The following is a 20,678-nucleotide window of genomic DNA, read 5'->3' as shown; positions in this document are numbered from 1 at the left end:
CCTTCAGAGTGTGCCCCAACATTTCATTTACTTAGTGTGAGAAAACAAAATAGCTTAAATGCATTTTTTTTATCATGCAGTACTTTCCTTTTTATCTCATGAAAAATCCTTGATTCCACCTTTCCTTTTTCAAGGAAGTAGGCAGGAAGTTTAAATGAAAAGGGAGAAATGGTTGTGAAAAAGAGTCTTAGGTCCAAATTGTGGGTGCTAGATTTTGAAAGGTACTTGATGGCATGAATAAATGTTTCGATTTGGAGGAGGTGTGTGGATGAAAGAAAAATGGGCGTACTCTGTAGTATGAGTGTGAGATTGTAAACGGTATTTGAAGTAAATATTGATTGCTGGTGCTCTGAAAATGTAGGTTTAAGCCTTTAAAAGAAGAGGCAGTTTCCCAGTTGGGGAATTGAACCCCAGTCTCCCAGGTCCCAGGCAGGGCCACTCTCCACTATACTAAGTAGGAAGAGATATTTTTGTGTGTGCTGAGCAGCTCCTTCTTCTGTCAAACCCGCCCTCTCTGTGCCAAGCGTCTGAGTTTTTCCATTTCTCACTTCCTTCCCACCCACACGGGGGGCAGAGCTGGCTAAAGGATGCTGCAACTGTTGCACTCGCACTGCTCGCTCACATGCACGGGGGCACCCACCTCAGGGGGGGGGGGCGCTCTGCTTAGTCTCAACTTAACATTTAATACAACCTGCTGCAGAGTTCCTTCCCTTTACAGATTTCAGGCAACAATCAAAATGGCAACACAACTCTTCTCATTAATCTTCCTGCCAGAGAGAGCCCAGATTTTTGCCTGCTAGCAGCAGGGCCGGCTGTAGCCCTGGTGGCTGGAAGACAGTCTTTTTTGGCACCCCCCCAACCCCCTTCACTCCATCACCACCTACTCGGATTCACTCACTGCCACCTGCCAAATGTGCCCCTCATCTATCCATAGCCCCTCTCACATAGATTAGATTTGTTTTAAAGAGCTGGATAGCTGCTTGACTATCCAGACAGCTCTCCACATTAGATATGGTTCTGTTCTTTGCGTCAGGCACATGAACCCTCTACGCTATTTTATATCTAGTCAAAGGTGCCTCTGGACAAAACCACCAACTCTCTCCCTAGCAGGAACGGTAATCACAAGAGGTATCTTGGCATTTTATTTGCTTTCTGTAGTTTGGACACACAAGGAACTTTCCAGCATGAGCTTTTAAATCGCAAGTTTCGTAAGTTATTGCTAAACACAGCGCCCCCCGAGGTCAGCAACTCCAATCCTGGTCAGCACCCGGTGCGGCCGCACTGCTCGCACCTCCCTAAACCCGGCCCTGAGTGGCAGTTTTGCATCGCCATGAAATTGTCATGCCGTTGAGGTCAGTGTGTGATGTGGCCAAGGCTTTCCTATTTGAGGACTCCGGGAGAGACAGCTGCTCCCTTAATGAAGGAGTGGCCTTCTGACTGAAGTCACCTGAGGCAGGGGCCCACTGTCAGAGGCCTTATGGGGCAGGGACCCGCTGCAACTCCTGGCTTGCCCCATGCAACCCCTGGAGAACCCTAAATGACATCCATGTAAGTGCCTACTGTCGAGGTCAGCAAGGTCAGTGTGTGGCTCGGCCCAGGCTATCCTATCTGAGGTCTCCTGAAGGGACAGCTGCCACCTTAAAGAAGGAGTGGCGTTCTGACTGGCGCCAACTGAGGTAGGGGCCCGCTGTCAGAGGCCATATGGGGGAGGGGCCCGCTGCGACATCTGGCTTGCCCCTTGCGACCCCTGGTGACCCCTAGGTGACATCCATGCGAGCGCTTGCCGTCAAGGTCAGCGTGTGGCACGGCCAAGGCTATCCTCCCCTGAGGCTCCTGAAGGGACAGCTGGCGCCTGAAGTAAGGAGTGGCCTTCTGACCGAAGTCACCTGAGGCAGGTGCCCGCCGTCAGAGGCCTTATGGGGCAGGGGCTAAAGGGACATTTTAAGTCCAGCCAGAAGGCAGAAGGTTTGGTCTGTGCTGTCCTGGGGCAGGACTTCCTCTTTAGTAGGGCTGCCACCTGGCTGTGTTTTTTGAACCACCTCGTCTGTACGTTTAATTCCAGGCTGGTAAAAATATTGAGAAAAGCTGTGAAATTCAGGTTCTAAGAAAGGAGGCAACCCCAATCTTATACACACTGCGCTGACACTTACAAAGGGTATTCCTGGTGCAGCAGGGAAATGTGCCCCCTGGAGACATCTTGCAGTCACTATGTGGACAAGCAAGAGCTCTGGAGCTCTGGAGCTCTCAGCTGATCACAGCAAGATGGAGTGCTTTCAGATGTTATTTGGAGTGAAAAAAAGAGCTGTGAGAAAGCTGTGTGATATTGTGAGAAAAGTCAATTAAAGAAGAACTAGTGGTAATGAAGCATTTGTAATTGAAAGGTTTCCTAATGTGTTTGAATCCATGAAAAGTGTAAAATGCAAGGTTTCCTATAAGAAATGTAAGTGTAGAAGTAAAAAGTGTAAGGAACTTCGCGTTCCCTGACCGGGAATCGAACCCGGGACGCGGCGGTGAGAGCGCCGAATCCTAACCACTAGACCACCAGGGAGCAGGCACAGGTTGTCCACCACCACCCAATATAGAAACAAGAACTGGTCAGCAGGCTACTCAGGATCCCATTTCCTATTACAGGAAAATTAAAGCAGACATGCAAGGACTCACCATTTTCAGGCACAGCATGAAGAAAGAAATTGACTGCACCTCAAATGCACTCACAACTCTTCACACTTTACAGCTCTCCAAGACCTAGCACACCCTCATAAGACATCCCATCCTTCAGCAGTAATAGCACTTACACACTTAACTAGCAGGAAAATTCAGAAGTACAATTAAAGGGACGATCAGTGCTTCTTCTCAGAGCCCCGATAGGAGGGCAGCTCTTAGCTTTCCCAGGTCAACGCAGGCATCTCCAGCTCTACATGTGCAGGCTTTTACTTAAGGTGCTGGGACCTGCACTCCTCTTTTACAATGCTGTGTATAGAACTACGAGTCCCACAATGCAGTGTAACACATGACCTGCTGTCGATAGTCATGGAAGAACATCGGAACTAGAAAAGCTCTGATGAGATTAGTGGGTGGGCACATCCGGGTCACTGCTTGTTTTCCTTTCTCAGTGTGTCTGTAAATTATACAACTTCACACTTTATCTAAAGATAAAAGGTTTCACCTTCCTATAAAACAATTCCTCCTTCAGAGTGTGCCCCAACATTTCATTTACTTAGTGTGAGAAAACAAAATAGCTTAAATGCATTTTTTTTATCATGCAGTACTTTCCTTTTTATCTCATGAAAAATCCTTGATTCCACCTTTCCTTTTTCAAGGAAGTAGGCAGGAAGTTTAAATGAAAAGGGAGAAATGGTTGTGAAAAAGAGTCTTAGGTCCAAATTGTGGGTGCTAGATTTTGAAAGGTACTTGATGGCATGAATAAATGTTTCGATTTGGAGGAGGTGTGTGGATGAAAGAAAAATGGGCGTACTCTGTAGTATGAGTGTGAGATTGTAAACGGTATTTGAAGTAAATATTGATTGATGGTGCTCTGAAAATGTAGGTTTAAGCCTTTAAAAGAAGAGGCAGTTTCCCAGTTGGGGAATTGAACCCCAGTCTCCCAGGTCCCAGGCAGGGACACTCTCCACTATACTAAGTAGGAAGAGATATTTTTGTGTGTGCTGAGCAGCTCCTTCTTCTGTCAAACCCGCCCTCTCTGTGCCAAGCGTCTGAGTTTTTCCATTTCTCACTTCCTTCCCACCCACACGGGGGGCAGAGCTGGCTAAAGGATGCTGCAACTGTTGCACTCGCACTGCTCGCTCACATGCACGGGGGCACCCACCTCAGGGGGGGGGGGCGCTCTGCTTAGTCTCAACTTAACATTTAATACAACCTGCTGCAGAGTTCCTTCCCTTTACAGATTTCAGGCAACAATCAAAATGGCAACACAACTCTTCTCATTAATCTTCCTGCCAGAGAGAGCCCAGATTTTTGCCTGCTAGCAGCAGGGCCGGCTGTAGCCCTGGTGGCTGGAAGACAGTCTTTTTTGGCACCCCCCCAACCCCCTTCACTCCATCACCACCTACTCGGATTCACTCACTGCCACCTGCCAAATGTGCCCCTCATCTATCCATAGCCCCTCTCACATAGATTAGATTTGTTTTAAAGAGCTGGATAGCTGCTTGACTATCCAGACAGCTCTCCACATTAGATATGGTTCTGTTCTTTGCGTCAGGCACATGAACCCTCTACGCTATTTTATATCTAGTCAAAGGTGCCTCTGGACAAAACCACCAACTCTCTCCCTAGCAGGAACGGTAATCACAAGAGGTATCTTGGCATTTTATTTGCTTTCTGTAGTTTGGACACACAAGGAACTTTCCAGCATGAGCTTTTAAATCGCAAGTTTCGTAAGTTATTGCTAAACACAGCGCCCCCCGAGGTCAGCAACTCCAATCCTGGTCAGCACCCGGTGCGGCCGCACTGCTCGCACCTCCCTAAACCCGGCCCTGAGTGGCAGTTTTGCATCGCCATGAAATTGTCATGCCGTTGAGGTCAGTGTGTGATGTGGCCAAGGCTTTCCTATTTGAGGACTCCGGGAGAGACAGCTGCTCCCTTAATGAAGGAGTGGCCTTCTGACTGAAGTCACCTGAGGCAGGGGCCCACTGTCAGAGGCCTTATGGGGCAGGGACCCGCTGCAACTCCTGGCTTGCCCCATGCAACCCCTGGAGAACCCTAAATGACATCCATGTAAGTGCCTACTGTCGAGGTCAGCAAGGTCAGTGTGTGGCTCGGCCCAGGCTATCCTATCTGAGGTCTCCTGAAGGGACAGCTGCCACCTTAAAGAAGGAGTGGCGTTCTGACTGGCGCCAACTGAGGTAGGGGCCCGCTGTCAGAGGCCATATGGGGGAGGGGCCCGCTGCGACATCTGGCTTGCCCCTTGCGACCCCTGGTGACCCCTAGGTGACATCCATGCGAGCGCTTGCCGTCAAGGTCAGCGTGTGGCACGGCCAAGGCTATCCTCCCCTGAGGCTCCTGAAGGGACAGCTGGCGCCTGAAGTAAGGAGTGGCCTTCTGACCGAAGTCACCTGAGGCAGGTGCCCGCCGTCAGAGGCCTTATGGGGCAGGGGCTAAAGGGACATTTTAAGTCCAGCCAGAAGGCAGAAGGTTTGGTCTGTGCTGTCCTGGGGCAGGACTTCCTCCTTAGTAGGGCTGCCACCTGGCTGTGTTTTTTGAACTACCTCGTCTGTACGTTTAATTCCAGGCTGGTAAAAATATTGAGAAAAGCTGTGAAATTCAGGTTCTAAGAAAGGAGGCAACCCCAATCTTATACACACTGCGCTGACACTTACAAAGGGTATTCCTGGTGCAGCAGGGAAATGTGCCCCCTGGAGACATCTTGCAGTCACTATGTGGACAAGCAAGAGCTCTGGAGCTCTGGAGCTCTCAGCTGATCACAGCAAGATGGAGTGCTTTCAGATGTTATTTGGAGTGAAAAAAAGAGCTGTGAGAAAGCTGTGTGATATTGTGAGAAAAGTCAATTAAAGAAGAACTAGTGGTAATGAAGCATTTGTAATTGAAAGGTTTCCTAATGTGTTTGAATCCATGAAAAGTGTAAAATGAAAGGTTTCCTATAAGAAATGTAAGTGTAGAAGTAAAAAGTGTAAGGAACTTCGCGTTCCCTGACCGGGAATAGAACCCGGGCCGCGGCGGTGAGAGCGCCGAATCCTAACCACTAGACCACCAGGGAGCAGGCACAGGTCGTCCACCACCACCCAATATAGAAACAAGAACTGGTCAGCAGGCTACTCAGGATCCCATTTCCTATTACAGGAAAATTAAAGCAGACATGCAAGGACACACCATTTTCAGGCACAGCATGAAGAAAGAAATTGACTGCACCTCAAATGCACTCACAACTCTTCACACTTTACAGCTCTCCACGACCTAGCACACCCTCATAAGACATCCCATCCTTCAGCAGTAATAGCACTTACACACTTAACTAGCAGGAAAATTCAGAAGTACAATTAAAGGGACGATCAGTGCTTCTTCTCAGAGCCCCGATAGGAGGGCAGCTCTTAGCTTTCCCAGGTCAACGCAGGCATCTCCAGCTCTACATGAGCAGGCTTTTACTTAAGGTGCTGGGACCTGCACTCCTCTTTTACAATGCTGTGTATAGAACTACGAGTCCCACAATGCAGTGTAACACATGACCTGCTGTCGATAGTCATGGAAGAACCTCGGAACTAGAAAAGCTCTGATGAGATTAGTGGGTGGGCACGTCCGGGTCACTGCTTGTTTTCCTTTCTCAGTGTGTCTGTAAATTATACAACTTTACACTTTATCTAAAGATAAAAGGTTTCACCTTCCTATAAAACAATTCCTCCTTCAGAGTGTGCCCCAACATTTCATTTACTTAGTGTGAGAAAACAAAATAGCTTAAATGCATTTTTTTTATCATGCAGTACTTTCCTTTTTATCTCATGAAAAATCCTTGATTCCACCTTTCCTTTTTCAAGGAAGTAGGCAGGAAGTTTAAATGAAAAGGGAGAAATGGTTGTGAAAAAGAGTCTTAGGTCCAAATTGTGGGTGCTAGATTTTGAAAGGTACTTGATGGCATGAATAAATGTTTCGATTTGGAGGAGGTGTGTGGATGAAAGAAAAATGGGCGTACTCTGTAGTATGAGTGTGAGATTGTAAACGGTATTTGAAGTAAATATTGATTGATGGTGCTCTGAAAATGTAGGTTTAAGCCTTTAAAAGAAGAGGCAGTTTCCCAGTTGGGGAATTGAACCCCAGTCTCCCAGGTCCCAGGCAGGGCCACTCTCCACTATACTAAGTAGGAAGAGATATTTTTGTGTGTGCTGAGCAGCTCCTTCTTCTGTCAAACCCGCCCTCTCTGTGCCAAGCGTCTGAGTTTTTCCATTTCTCACTTCCTTCCCAGCCACACGGGGGGGCAGAGCTGGCTTAAGGATGCTGCAACTGTTGCACTCGCACTGCTCGCTCACATGCACGGGGGCACCCACCTCAGGGGGGGGGGCGCTCTGCTTAGTCTCAACTTAACATTTAATACAACCTGCTGCAGAGTTCCTTCCCTTTACAGATTTCAGGCAACAATCAAAATGGCAACACAACTCTTCTCATTAATCTTCCTGCCAGAGAGAGCTCAGATTTTTGCCTGCTAGCAGCAGGGCCGGCTGTAGCCCTGGTGGCTGGAAGACAGTCTTTTTTGGCACCCCCCAACCCCCTTCACTCCATCACCACCTACTCGGATTCACTCACTGCCACCCGCCAAATGTGCCCCTCATCTATCCATAGCCCCTCTCACATAGATTAGATTTGTTTTAAAGAGCTGGATAGCTGCTTGACTATCCAGACAGCTGTCCACATTAGATATGGTTCTGTTCTTTGCGTCAGGCACATGAACCCTCTACGCTATTTTATATCTAGTCAAAGCTGCCTCTGGACAAAACCACCAACTCTCTCCCTAGCAGGAACGGTAATCACAAGAGGTATCTTGGCATTTTATTTGCTTTCTGTAGTTTGGACACACAAGGAACTTTCCAGCATGAGCTTTTAAATCGCAAGTTTCGTAAGTTATTGCTAAACACAGCGCCCCCCGAGGTCAGCAACTCCAATCCTGGTCAGCACCCGGTGCGGCCGCACTGCTCGCACATCCCTAAACACGGCCCTGAGTGGCAGTTTTGCATCGCCATGAAATTGTCATGCCGTTGAGGTCAGTGTGTGACGTGGCCAAGGCTATCCTATTTGAGGACTCCGGGAGAGACAGCTGCTCCCTTAATGAAGGAGTGGCCTTCTGACTGAAGTCACCTGAGGCAGGGGCCCACTGTCAGAGGCCTTATGGGGCAGGGACCCGCTGCAACTCCTGGCTTGCCCCATGCAACCCCTGGAGAACCCTAAATGACATCCATGTAAGTGCCTACTGTCGAGGTCAGCAAGGTCAGTGTGTGGCTCGCCCAGGCTATCCTATCTGAGGTCTCCTGAAGGGACAGCTGCCACCTTAAAGAAGGAGTGGCGTTCTGACTGGCGCCAACTGAGGTAGGGGCCCGCTGTCAGAGGCCATATGGGGGAGGGGCCCGCTGCGACATCTGGCTTGCCCCTTGCGACCCCTGGTGACCCCTAGGTGACATCCATGCGAGCGCTTGCCGTGAAGGTTAGCGTGTGGCGCGGCCAAGGCTATCCTCCCCTGAGGCTCCTGAAGGGACAGCTGGCGCCTGAAGTAAGGAGTGGCCTTCTGACCGAAGTCACCTGAGGCAGGTGCCCGCCGTCAGAGGCCTTATGGGGCAGGGGCTAAAGGGACATTTTAAGTCCAGCCAGAAGGCAGAAGGTTTGGTCTGTGCTGTCCTGGGGCAGGACTTCCTCCTTAGTAGGGCTGCCACCTGGCTGTGTTTTTTGAACCACCTCGTCTGTACGTTTAATTCCAGGCTGGTAAAAATATTGAGAAAAGCTGTGAAATTCAGGTTCTAAGAAAGGAGGCAACCCCAATCTTATACACACTGCGCTGACACTTACAAAGGGTATTCCTGGTGCAGCAGGGAAATGTGCCCCCTGGAGACATCTTGCAGTCACTATGTGGACAAGCAAGAGCTCTGGAGCTCTCAGCTGATCACAGCAAGATGGAGTGCTTTCAGATGTTATTTGGAGTGAAAAAAAGAGCTGTGAGAAAGCTGTGTGATATTGTGAGAAAAGTCAATTAAAGAAGAACTAGTGGTAATGAAGCATTTGTAATTGAAAGGTTTCCTAATGTGTTTGAATCCATGAAAAGTGTAAAATGAAAGGTTTCCTATAAGAAATGTAAGTGTAGAAGTAAAAAGTGTAAGGAACTTCGAGTTCCCTGACCGGGAATCGAACCCGGGCCGCGGCGGTGAGAGCGCCGAATCCTAACCACTAGACCACCAGGGAGCAGGCACAGGTCGTCCACCACCACCCAATATAGAAACAAGAACTGGTCAGCAGGCTACTCAGGATCCCATTTCCTATTACAGGAAAATTAAAGCAGACATGCAAGGACACACCATTTTCAGGCACAGCATGAAGAAAGAAATTGACTGCACCTCAAATGCACTCACAACTCTTCACACTTTACAGCTCTCCAAGACCTAGCACACCCTCATAAGACATCCCATCCTTCAGCAGTAATAGCACTTACACACTTAACTAGCAGGAAAATTCAGAAGTACAATTAAAGGGACGATCAGTGCTTCTTCTCAGAGCCCCGATAGGAGGGCAGCTCTTAGCTTTCCCAGGTCAACGCAGGCATCTCCAGCTCTACATGTGCAGGCTTTTACTTAAGGTGCTGGGACCTGCACTCCTCTTTTACAATGCTGTGTATAGAACTACGAGTCCCACAATGCAGTGTAACACATGACCTGCTGTCGATAGTCATGGAAGAACCTCGGAACTAGAAAAGCTCTGATGAGATTAGTGGGTGGGCACATCCGGGTCACTGCTTGTTTTCCTTTCTCAGTGTGTCTGTAAATTATACAACTTCACACTTTATCTAAAGATAAAAGGTTTCACCTTCCTATAAAACAATTCCTCCTTCAGAGTGTGCCCCAACATTTCATTTACTTAGTGTGAGAAAACAAAATAGCTTAAATGCATTTTTTTTATCATGCAGTACTTTCCTTTTTATCTCATGAAAAATCCTTGATTCCACCTTTCCTTTTTCAAGGAAGTAGGCAGGAAGTTTAAATGAAAAGGGAGAAATGGTTGTGAAAAAGAGTCTTAGGTCCAAATTGTGGGTGCTAGATTTTGAAAGGTACTTGATGGCATGAATAAATGTTTCGATTTGGAGGAGGTGTGTGGATGAAAGAAAAATGGGCGTACTCTGTAGTATGAGTGTGAGATTGTAAACGGTATTTGAAGTAAATATTGATTGCTGGTGCTCTGAAAATGTAGGTTTAAGCCTTTAAAAGAAGAGGCAGTTTCCCAGTTGGGGAATTGAACCCCAGTCTCCCAGGTCCCAGGCATGGACACTCTCCACTATACTAAGTAGGAAGAGATATTTTTGTGCGTGCTGAGCAGCTCCTTCTTCTGTCCAACCCGCCCTCTCTGTGCCAAGCGTCTGAGTTTTTCCATTTCTCACTTCCTTCCCACCCACACGGGGGGCAGAGCTGGCTTAAGGATGCTGCAACTGTTGCACTCGCACTGCTCGCTCACATGCACGGGGGCACCCACCTCAGGGGGGGGGGGGCGCTCTGCTTAGTCTCAACTTAACATTTAATACAACCTGCTGCAGAGTTCCTTCCCTTTACAGATTTCAGGCAACAATCAAAATGGCAACACAACTCTTCTCATTAATCTTCCTGCCAGAGAGAGCTCAGATTTTTGCCTGCTAGCAGCAGGGCCGGCTGTAGCCCTGGTGGCTGGAAGACAGTCTTTTTTGGCACCCCCCAACCCCCTTCACTCCATCACCACCTACTCGGATTCACTCACTGCCACCCGCCAAATGTGCCCCTCATCTATCCATAGCCCCTCTCACATAGATTAGATTTGTTTTAAAGAGCTGGATAGCTGCTTGACTATCCAGACAGCTGTCCACATTAGATATGGTTCTGTTCTTTGCGTCAGGCACATGAACCCTCTACGCTATTTTATATCTAGTCAAAGCTGCCTCTGGACAAAACCACAAACTCTCTCCCTAGCAGGAACGGTAATCACAAGAGGTATCTTGGCATTTTATTTGCTTTCTGTAGTTTGGACACACAAGGAACTTTCCAGCATGAGCTTTTAAATCGCAAGTTTCGTAAGTTATTGCTAAACACAGCGCCCCCCGAGGTCAGCAACTCCAATCCTGGTCAGCACCCGGTGCGGCCGCACTGCTCGCACCTCCCTAAACCCGGCCCTGAGTGGCAGTTTTGCATCGCCATGAAATTGTCATGCCGTTGAGGTCAGTGTGTGATGTGGCCAAGGCTATCCTATTTGAGGACTCCGGGAGAGACAGCTGCTCCCTTAATGAAGGAGTGGCCTTCTGACTGAAGTCACCTGAGGCAGGGGCCCACTGTCAGAGGCCTTATGGGGCAGGGACCCGCTGCAACTCCTGGCTTGCCCCATGCAACCCCTGGAGAACCCTAAATGACATCCATGTAAGTGCCTACTGTCGAGGTCAGCAAGGTCAGTGTGTGGCTCGGCCCAGGCTATCCTATCTGAGGTCTCCTGAAGGGACAGCTGCCACATTAAAGAAGGAGTGGCGTTCTGACTGGCGCCAACTGAGGTAGGGGCCCGCTGTCAGAGGCCATATGGGGGAGGGGCCCGCTGCGACATCTGGCTTGCCCCTTGCGACCCCTGGTGACCCCTAGGTGACATCCATGCGAGCGCTTGCCGTCAAGGTCAGCGTGTGGCACGGCCAAGGCTATCCTCCCCTGAGGCTCCTGAAGGGACAGCTGGCGCCTGAAGTAAGGAGTGGCCTTCTGACCGAAGTCACCTGAGGCAGGTGCCCGCCGTCAGAGGCCTTATGGGGCAGGGGCTAAAGGGACATTTTAAGTCCAGCCAGAAGGCAGAAGGTTTGGTCTGTGCTGTCCTGGGGCAGGACTTCCTCCTTAGTAGGGCTGCCACCTGGCTGTGTTTTTTTGAACCACCTCGTCTGTACGTTTAATTCCAGGCTGGTAAAAATATTGAGAAAAGCTGTGAAATTCAGGTTCTAAGAAAGGAGGCAACCCCAATCTTATACACACTGCGCTGACACTTACAAAGGGTATTCCTGGTGCAGCAGGGAAATGTGCCCCCTGGAGACATCTTGCAGTCACTATGTGGACAAGCAAGAGCTCTGGAGCTCTCAGCTGATCACAGCAAGATGGAGTGCTTTCAGATGTTATTTGGAGTGAAAAAAAGAGCTGTGAGAAAGCTGTGTGATATTGTGAGAAAAGTCAATTAAAGAAGAACTAGTGGTAATGAAGCATTTGTAATTGAAAGGTTTCCTAATGTGTTTGAATCCATGAAAAGTGTAAAATGAAAGGTTTCCTATAAGAAATGTAAGTGTAGAAGTAAAAAGTGTAAGGAACTTCGCGTTCCCTGACCGGGAATTGAACCCGGGCCGTGGTGGTGAGAGCGCCGAATCCTAACCACTACACCACCAGGGAGCAGGCACAGGTTGTCCACCACCACCCAATATAGAAACAAGAACTGGTCAGCAGGCTACTCAGGATCCCATTTCCTATTACAGGAAAATTAAAGCAGACATGCAAGGACACACCATTTTCAGGCACAGCATGAAGAAAGAAATTGACTGCACCTCAAATGCACTCACAACTCTTCACACTTTACAGCTCTCCAAGACCTAGCACACCCTCATAAGACATCCCATCCTTCAGCAGTAATAGCACTTACACACTTAACTAGCAGGAAAATTCAGAAGTACAATTAAAGGGACGATCAGTGCTTCTTCTCAGAGCCCCGATAGGAGGGCAGCTCTTAGCTTTCCCAGGTCAACGCAGGCATCTCCAGCTCTACATGTGCAGGCTTTTACTTAAGGTGCTGGGACCTGCACTCCTCTTTTACAATGCTGTGTATAGAACTACGAGTCCCACAATGCAGTGTAACACATGACCTGCTGTCGATAGTCATGGAAGAACCTCGGAACTAGAAAAGCTCTGATGAGATTAGTGGGTGGGCACGTCCGGGTCACTGCTTGTTTTCCTTTCTCAGTGTGTCTGTAAATTATACAACTTTACACTTTATCTAAAGATAAAAGGTTTCACCTTCCTCTAAAACAATTCCTCCTTCAGAGTGTGCCCCAACATTTCATTTACTTAGTGTGAGAAAACAAAATAGCTTAAATGCATTTTTTTTATCATGCAGTACTTTCCTTTTTATCTCATGAAAAATCCTTGATTCCACCTTTCCTTTTTCAAGGAAGTAGGCAGGAAGTTTAAATGAAAAGGGAGAAATGGTTGTGAAAAAGAGTCTTAGGTCCAAATTGTGGGTGCTAGATTTTGAAAGGTACTTGATGGCATGAATAAATGTTTCGATTTGGAGGAGGTGTGTGGATGAAAGAAAAATGGGCGTACTCTGTAGTATGAGTGTGAGATTGTAAACGGTATTTGAAGTAAATATTGATTGCTGGTGCTCTGAAAATGTAGGTTTAAGCCTTTAAAAGAAGAGGCAGTTTCCCAGTTGGGGAATTGAACCCCAGTCTCCCAGGTCCCAGGCATGGACACTCTCCACTATACTAAGTAGGAAGAGATATTTTTGTGCGTGCTGAGCAGCTCCTTCTTCTGTCCAACCCGCCCTCTCTGTGCCAAGCGTCTGAGTTTTTCCATTTCTCACTTCCTTCCCACCCACACGGGGGGCAGAGCTGGCTTAAGGATGCTGCAACTGTTGCACTCGCACTGCTCGCTCACATGCACGGGGGCACCCACCTCAGGGGGGGGGGGGCGCTCTGCTTAGTCTCAACTTAACATTTAATACAACCTGCTGCAGAGTTCCTTCCCTTTACAGATTTCAGGCAACAATCAAAATGGCAACACAACTCTTCTCATTAATCTTCCTGCCAGAGAGAGCTCAGATTTTTGCCTGCTAGCAGCAGGGCCGGCTGTAGCCCTGGTGGCTGGAAGACAGTCTTTTTTGGCACCCCCCAACCCCCTTCACTCCATCACCACCTACTCGGATTCACTCACTGCCACCCGCCAAATGTGCCCCTCATCTATCCATAGCCCCTCTCACATAGATTAGATTTGTTTTAAAGAGCTGGATAGCTGCTTGACTATCCAGACAGCTGTCCACATTAGATATGGTTCTGTTCTTTGCGTCAGGCACATGAACCCTCTACGCTATTTTATATCTAGTCAAAGCTGCCTCTGGACAAAACCACAAACTCTCTCCCTAGCAGGAACGGTAATCACAAGAGGTATCTTGGCATTTTATTTGCTTTCTGTAGTTTGGACACACAAGGAACTTTCCAGCATGAGCTTTTAAATCGCAAGTTTCGTAAGTTATTGCTAAACACAGCGCCCCCCGAGGTCAGCAACTCCAATCCTGGTCAGCACCCGGTGCGGCCGCACTGCTCGCACCTCCCTAAACCCGGCCCTGAGTGGCAGTTTTGCATCGCCATGAAATTGTCATGCCGTTGAGGTCAGTGTGTGATGTGGCCAAGGCTATCCTATTTGAGGACTCCGGGAGAGACAGCTGCTCCCTTAATGAAGGAGTGGCCTTCTGACTGAAGTCACCTGAGGCAGGGGCCCACTGTCAGAGGCCTTATGGGGCAGGGACCCGCTGCAACTCCTGGCTTGCCCCATGCAACCCCTGGAGAACCCTAAATGACATCCATGTAAGTGCCTACTGTCGAGGTCAGCAAGGTCAGTGTGTGGCTCGGCCCAGGCTATCCTATCTGAGGTCTCCTGAAGGGACAGCTGCCACATTAAAGAAGGAGTGGCGTTCTGACTGGCGCCAACTGAGGTAGGGGCCCGCTGTCAGAGGCCATATGGGGGAGGGGCCCGCTGCGACATCTGGCTTGCCCCTTGCGACCCCTGGTGACCCCTAGGTGACATCCATGCGAGCGCTTGCCGTCAAGGTCAGCGTGTGGCACGGCCAAGGCTATCCTCCCCTGAGGCTCCTGAAGGGACAGCTGGCGCCTGAAGTAAGGAGTGGCCTTCTGACCGAAGTCACCTGAGGCAGGTGCCCGCCGTCAGAGGCCTTATGGGGCAGGGGCTAAAGGGACATTTTAAGTCCAGCCAGAAGGCAGAAGGTTTGGTCTGTGCTGTCCTGGGGCAGGACTTCCTCCTTAGTAGGGCTGCCACCTGGCTGTGTTTTTTTGAACCACCTCGTCTGTACGTTTAATTCCAGGCTGGTAAAAATATTGAGAAAAGCTGTGAAATTCAGGTTCTAAGAAAGGAGGCAACCCCAATCTTATACACACTGCGCTGACACTTACAAAGGGTATTCCTGGTGCAGCAGGGAAATGTGCCCCCTGGAGACATCTTGCAGTCACTATGTGGACAAGCAAGAGCTCTGGAGCTCTCAGCTGATCACAGCAAGATGGAGTGCTTTCAGATGTTATTTGGAGTGAAAAAAAGAGCTGTGAGAAAGCTGTGTGATATTGTGAGAAAAGTCAATTAAAGAAGAACTAGTGGTAATGAAGCATTTGTAATTGAAAGGTTTCCTAATGTGTTTGAATCCATGAAAAGTGTAAAATGAAAGGTTTCCTATAAGAAATGTAAGTGTAGAAGTAAAAAGTGTAAGGAACTTCGCGTTCCCTGACCGGGAATTGAACCCGGGCCGTGGCGGTGAGAGCGCCGAATCCTAACCACTACACCACCAGGGAGCAGGCACAGGTTGTCCACCACCACCCAATATAGAAACAAGAACTGGTCAGCAGGCTACTCAGGATCCCATTTCCTATTACAGGAAAATTAAAGCAGACATGCAAGGACACACCATTTTCAGGCACAGCATGAAGAAAGAAATTGACTGCACCTCAAATGCACTCACAACTCTTCACACTTTACAGCTCTCCAAGACCTAGCACACCCTCATAAGACATCCCATCCTTCAGCAGTAATAGCACTTACACACTTAACTAGCAGGAAAATTCAGAAGTACAATTAAAGGGACGATCAGTGCTTCTTCTCAGAGCCCCGATAGGAGGGCAGCTCTTAGCTTTCCCAGGTCAACGCAGGCATCTCCAGCTCTACATGTGCAGGCTTTTACTTAAGGTGCTGGGACCTGCACTCCTCTTTTACAATGCTGTGTATAGAACTACGAGTCCCACAATGCAGTGTAACACATGACCTGCTGTCGATAGTCATGGAAGAACCTCGGAACTAGAAAAGCTCTGATGAGATTAGTGGGTGGGCACGTCCGGGTCACTGCTTGTTTTCCTTTCTCAGTGTGTCTGTAAATTATACAACTTTACACTTTATCTAAAGATAAAAGGTTTCACCTTCCTATAAAACAATTCCTCCTTCAGAGTGTGCCCCAACATTTCATTTACTTAGTGTGAGAAAACAAAATAGCTTAAATGCATTTTTTTTATCATGCAGTACTTTCCTTTTTATCTCATGAAAAATCCTTGATTCCACCTTTCCTTTTTCAAGGAAGTAGGCAGGAAGTTTAAATGAAAAGGGAGAAATGGTTGTGAAAAAGAGTCTTAGGTCCAAATTGTGGGTGCTAGATTTTGAAAGGTACTTGATGGCATGAATAAATGTTTCGATTTGGAGGAGGTGTGTGGATGAAAGAAAAATGGGCGTACTCTGTAGTATGAGTGTGAGATTGTAAACGGTATTTGAAGTAAATATTGATTGCTGGTGCTCTGAAAATGTAGGTTTAAGCCTTTAAAAGAAGAGGCAGTTTCCCAGTTGGGGAATTGAACCCCAGTCTCCCAGGTCCCAGGCATGGACACTCTCCACTATACTAAGTAGGAAGAGATATTTTTGTGCGTGCTGAGCAGCTCCTTCTTCTGTCCAACCCGCCCTCTCTGTGCCAAGCGTCTGAGTTTTTCCATTTCTCACTTCCTTCCCACCCACACGGGGGGCAGAGCTGGCTTAAGGATGCTGCAACTGTTGCACTCGCACTGCTCGCTCACATGCACGGGGGCACCCACCTCAGGGGGGGGGGGGCGCTCTGCTTAGTCTCAACTTAACATTTAATACAACCTGCTGCAGAGTTCCTTCCCTTTACAGATTTCAGGCAACAATCAAAATGGCAACACAACTCTTCTCATTAATCTTCCTGCCAGAGAGAGCTCAGATTTTTGCCTGCTAGCAGCAGGGCCGGCTGTAGCCCTGGTGGCTGGAAGACAGTCTTTTTTGGCACCCCCCAACCCCCTTCACTCCATCACCACCTACTCGGATTCACTCACTGCCACCCGCCAAATGTGCCCCTCATCTATCCATAGCCCCTCTCACATAGATTAGATTTGTTTTAAAGAGCTGGATAGCTGCTTGACTATCCAGACAGCTCTCCACATTAGATATGGTTCTGTTCTTTGCGTCAGGCACATGAACCCTCTACGCTATTTTATATCTAGTCAAAGCTGCCTCTGGACAAAACCACCAACTCTCTCCCTAGCAGGAACGGTAATCACAAGAGGTATCTTGGCATTTTATTTGCTTTCTGTAGTTTGGACACACAAGGAACTTTCCAGCATGAGCTTTTAAATCGCAAGTTTCGTAAGTTATTGCTAAACACAGCGCCCCCCGAGGTCAGCAACTCCAATCCTGGTCAGCACCCGGTGCGGCCGCACTGCTCGCACCTCCCTAAACCCGGCCCTGAGTGGCAGTTTTGCATCGCCATGAAATTGTCATGCCGTTGAGGTCAGTGTGTGACGTGGCCAAGGCTATCCTATTTGAGGACTCCGGGAGAGACAGCTGCTCCCTTAATGAAGGAGTGGCCTTCTGACTGAAGTCACCTGAGGCAGGGGCCCACTGTCAGAGGCCTTATGGGGCAGGGACCCGCTGCAACTCCTGGCTTGCCCCATGCAACCCCTGCAGAACCCTAAATGACATCCATGTAAGTGCCTACTGTCGAGGTCAGCAAGGTCAGTGTGTGGCTCGGCCCAGGCTATCCTATCTGAGGTCTCCTGAAGGGACAGCTGCCACCTTAAAGAAGGAGTGGCGTTCTGACTGGCGCCAACTGAGGTAGGGGCCCGCTGTCAGAGGCCATATGGGGGAGGGGCCCGCTGCGACATCTGGCTTGCCCCTTGCGACCCCTGGTGACCCCTAGGTGACATCCATGCGAGCGCTTGCCGTGAAGGTTAGCGTGTGGCGCGGCCAAGGCTATCCTCCCCTGAGGCTCCTGAAGGGACAGCTGGCGCCTGAAGTAAGGAGTGGCCTTCTGACCGAAGTCACCTAAGGCAGGTGCCCGCCGTCAGAGGCCTTATGGGGCAGGGGCTAAAGGGACATTTTAAGTCCAGCCAGAAGGCAGAAGGTTTGGTCTGTGCTGTCCTGGGGCAGGACTTCCTCCTTAGTAGGGCTGCCACCTGGCTGTGTTTTTTGAACTACCTCGTCTGTACGTTTAATTCCAGGCTGGTAAAAATATTGAGAAAAGCTGTGAAATTCAGGTTCTAAGAAAGGAGGCAACCCCAATCTTATACACACTGCGCTGACACTTACAAAGGGTATTCCTGGTGCAGCAGGGAAATGTGACCCCTGGAGACATCTTGCAGTCACTATGTGGACAAGCAAGAGCTCTGGAGCTCTGGAGCTCTCAGCTGATCACAGCAAGATGGAGTGCTTTCAGATGTTATTTGGAGTGAAAAAAAGAGCTGTGAGAAAGCTGTGTGATATTGTGAGAAAAGTCAATTAAAGAAGAACTAGTGGTAATGAAGCATTTGTAATTGAAAGGTTTCCTAATGTGTTTGAATCCATGAAAAGTGTAAAATGAAAGGTTTCCTATAAGAAATGTAAGTGTAGAAGTAAAAAGTGTAAGGAACTTCGCGTTCCCTGACCGGGAATCGAACCCGGGCCGCGGCGGTGAGAGCGCCGAATCCTAACCACTAGACCACCAGGGAGCAGGCACAGGTCGTCCACCACCACCCAATATAGAAACAAGAACTGGTCAGCAGGCTACTCAGGATCCCATTTCCTATTACAGGAAAATTAAAGCAGACATGCAAGGACACACCATTTTCAGGCACAGCATGAAGAAAGAAATTGACTGCACCTCAAATGCACTCACAACTCTTCACACTTTACAGCTCTCCAAGACCTAGCACACCCTCATAAGACATCCCATCCTTCAGCAGTAATAGCACTTACACACTTAACTAGCAGGAAAATTCAGAAGTACAATTAAAGGGACGATCAGTGCTTCTTCTCAGAGCCCCGATAGGAGGGCAGCTCTTAGCTTTCCCAGGTCAACGCAGGCATCTCCAGCTCTACATGTGCAGGCTTTTACTTAAGGTGCTGGGACCTGCACTCCTCTTTTACAATGCTGTGTATAGAACTACGAGTCCCACAATGCAGTGTAACACATGACCTGCTGTCGATAGTCATGGAAGAACCTCGGAACTAGAAAAGCTCTGATGAGATTAGTGGGTGGGCACGTCCGGGTCACTGCTTGTTTTCCTTTCTCAGTGTGTCTGTAAATTATACAACTTTACACTTTATCTGAAGATAAAAGGTTTCACCTTCCTATAAAACAATTCCTCCTTCAGAGTGTGCCCCAACATTTCATTTACGTAGTGTGAGAAAACAAAATAGCTTAAATGCATTTTTTTTATCATGCAGTACTTTCCTTTTTATCTCATGAAAAATCCTTGATTCCACCTTTCCTTTTTCAAGGAAGTAGGCAGGAAGTTTAAATGAAAAGGGAGAAATGGTTGTGAAAAAGAGTCTTAGGTCCAAATTGTGGGTGCTAGATTTTGAAAGGTACTTGATGGCATGAATAAATGTTTCGATTTGGAGGAGGTGTGTGGATGAAAGAAAAATGGGCGTACTCTGTAGTATGAGTGTGAGATTGTAAACGGTATTTGAAGTAAATATTGATTGCTGGTGCTCTGAAAATGTAGGTTTAAGCCTTTAAAAGAAGAGGCAGTTTCCCAGTGGGGGAATTGAACCCCAGTCTCCCAGGTCCCAGGCAGGGACACTCTCCACTATACTAAGTAGGAAGAGATACTTTGGTGTGTGCTGAGCAGCTCCTTCTTCTGTCCAACCCTCCCTCTCTGTGCCAAGCGTCTGAGTTTTTCCTTTTCTCACTTCCTTCCCACCCACACGGGGGGCAGAGCTGGCTTAAGGATGCTGCAACTGTTGCACTCGCACTGCTCGCTCACATGCACGGGGGCACCCACCTCAGGGGGGGGGGGGGGCGCTCTGCTTAGTCTCAACTTAACATTTAATTCAACCTGCTGCAGAGTTCCTTCCCTTTACAGATTTCAGGCAACAATCAAAATGGCAACACAACTCTTCTCATTAATCTTCCTGCCAGAGAGAGCTCAGATTTTTGCCTGCTAGCAGCAGGGCCGGCTGTAGCCCTGGTGGCTGGAAGACAGTCTTTTTTGGCACCTCCAACCCCCTTCACTCCATCACCACCTACTCGGATTCACTCACTGCCACCCGCCAAATGTGCCCCTCATCTATCCATAGCCCCTCTCACATAGATTAGATTTGTTTTAAAGAGCTGGATAGCTGCTTGACTATCCAGACAGCTCTCCACATTAGATATGGTTCTGTTCTTTGCGTCAGGCACATGAACCCTCTACGCTATTTTATATCTAGTCAAAGCTGCCTCTGGACAAAACCACAAACTCTCTCCCTAGCAGGAACGGTAATCACAAGAGGTATCTTGGCATTTTATTTGCTTTCTGTAGTTTGGACACACAAGGAACTTTCCAGCATGAGCTTTTAAATCGCAAGTTTCGTAAGTTATTGCTAAACACAGCGCCCCCCGAGGTCAGCAACTCCAATCCTGGTCAGCACCCGGTGCGGCCGCACTGCTCGCACCTCCCTAAACCCGGCCCTGAGTGGCAGTTTTGCATCGCCATGAAATTGTCATGCCGTTGAGGTCAGTGTGTGATGTGGCCAAGGCTATCCTATTTGAGGACTCCGGGAGAGACAGCTGCTCCCTTAATGAAGGAGTGGCCTTCTGACTGAAGTCACCTGAGGCAGGGGCCCACTGTCAGAGGCCTTATGGGGCAGGGACCCGCTGCAACTCCTGGCTTGCCCCATGCAACCCCTGGAGAACCCTAAATGACATCCATGTAAGTGCCTACTGTCGAGGTCAGCAAGGTCAGTGTG

General features: G+C 48.6%; 5 non-coding genes across 5 annotated transcripts; all 5 read right to left on the bottom strand.

Annotated features, from left to right (window-relative positions):
- Window positions 1-2,476: 2,476 nt before the first annotated feature.
- On the bottom strand, window positions 2,477-2,548 carry TRNAE-CUC (transfer RNA glutamic acid (anticodon CUC)). The gene has a single exon. It is a non-coding gene; the product is annotated as a tRNA-Glu (tRNA).
- A 3,114-nt stretch (window positions 2,549-5,662) lies between these two features.
- Window positions 5,663-5,734, bottom strand: TRNAE-CUC (transfer RNA glutamic acid (anticodon CUC)). Its single transcript has one exon. It is a non-coding gene; the product is annotated as a tRNA-Glu (tRNA).
- A 3,104-nt stretch (window positions 5,735-8,838) lies between these two features.
- On the bottom strand, window positions 8,839-8,910 carry TRNAE-CUC (transfer RNA glutamic acid (anticodon CUC)). The gene has a single exon. It is a non-coding gene; the product is annotated as a tRNA-Glu (tRNA).
- A 6,286-nt stretch (window positions 8,911-15,196) lies between these two features.
- On the bottom strand, window positions 15,197-15,268 carry TRNAE-CUC (transfer RNA glutamic acid (anticodon CUC)). Its single transcript has one exon. It is a non-coding gene; the product is annotated as a tRNA-Glu (tRNA).
- A 3,114-nt stretch (window positions 15,269-18,382) lies between these two features.
- On the bottom strand, window positions 18,383-18,454 carry TRNAE-CUC (transfer RNA glutamic acid (anticodon CUC)). Its single transcript has one exon. It is a non-coding gene; the product is annotated as a tRNA-Glu (tRNA).
- Between the last annotated feature and the right edge of the window lie 2,224 nt (window positions 18,455-20,678).

Source organism: Pleurodeles waltl, unplaced genomic scaffold (genome assembly GCF_031143425.1).
Source record: "Pleurodeles waltl isolate 20211129_DDA unplaced genomic scaffold, aPleWal1.hap1.20221129 scaffold_86, whole genome shotgun sequence".
NCBI lineage: Eukaryota > Metazoa > Chordata > Amphibia > Caudata > Salamandridae > Pleurodeles > Pleurodeles waltl.
The sequence above is the reverse complement of the archived record's forward strand: the minus strand, read 5'-3'. Positions and strand labels throughout refer to the sequence as shown.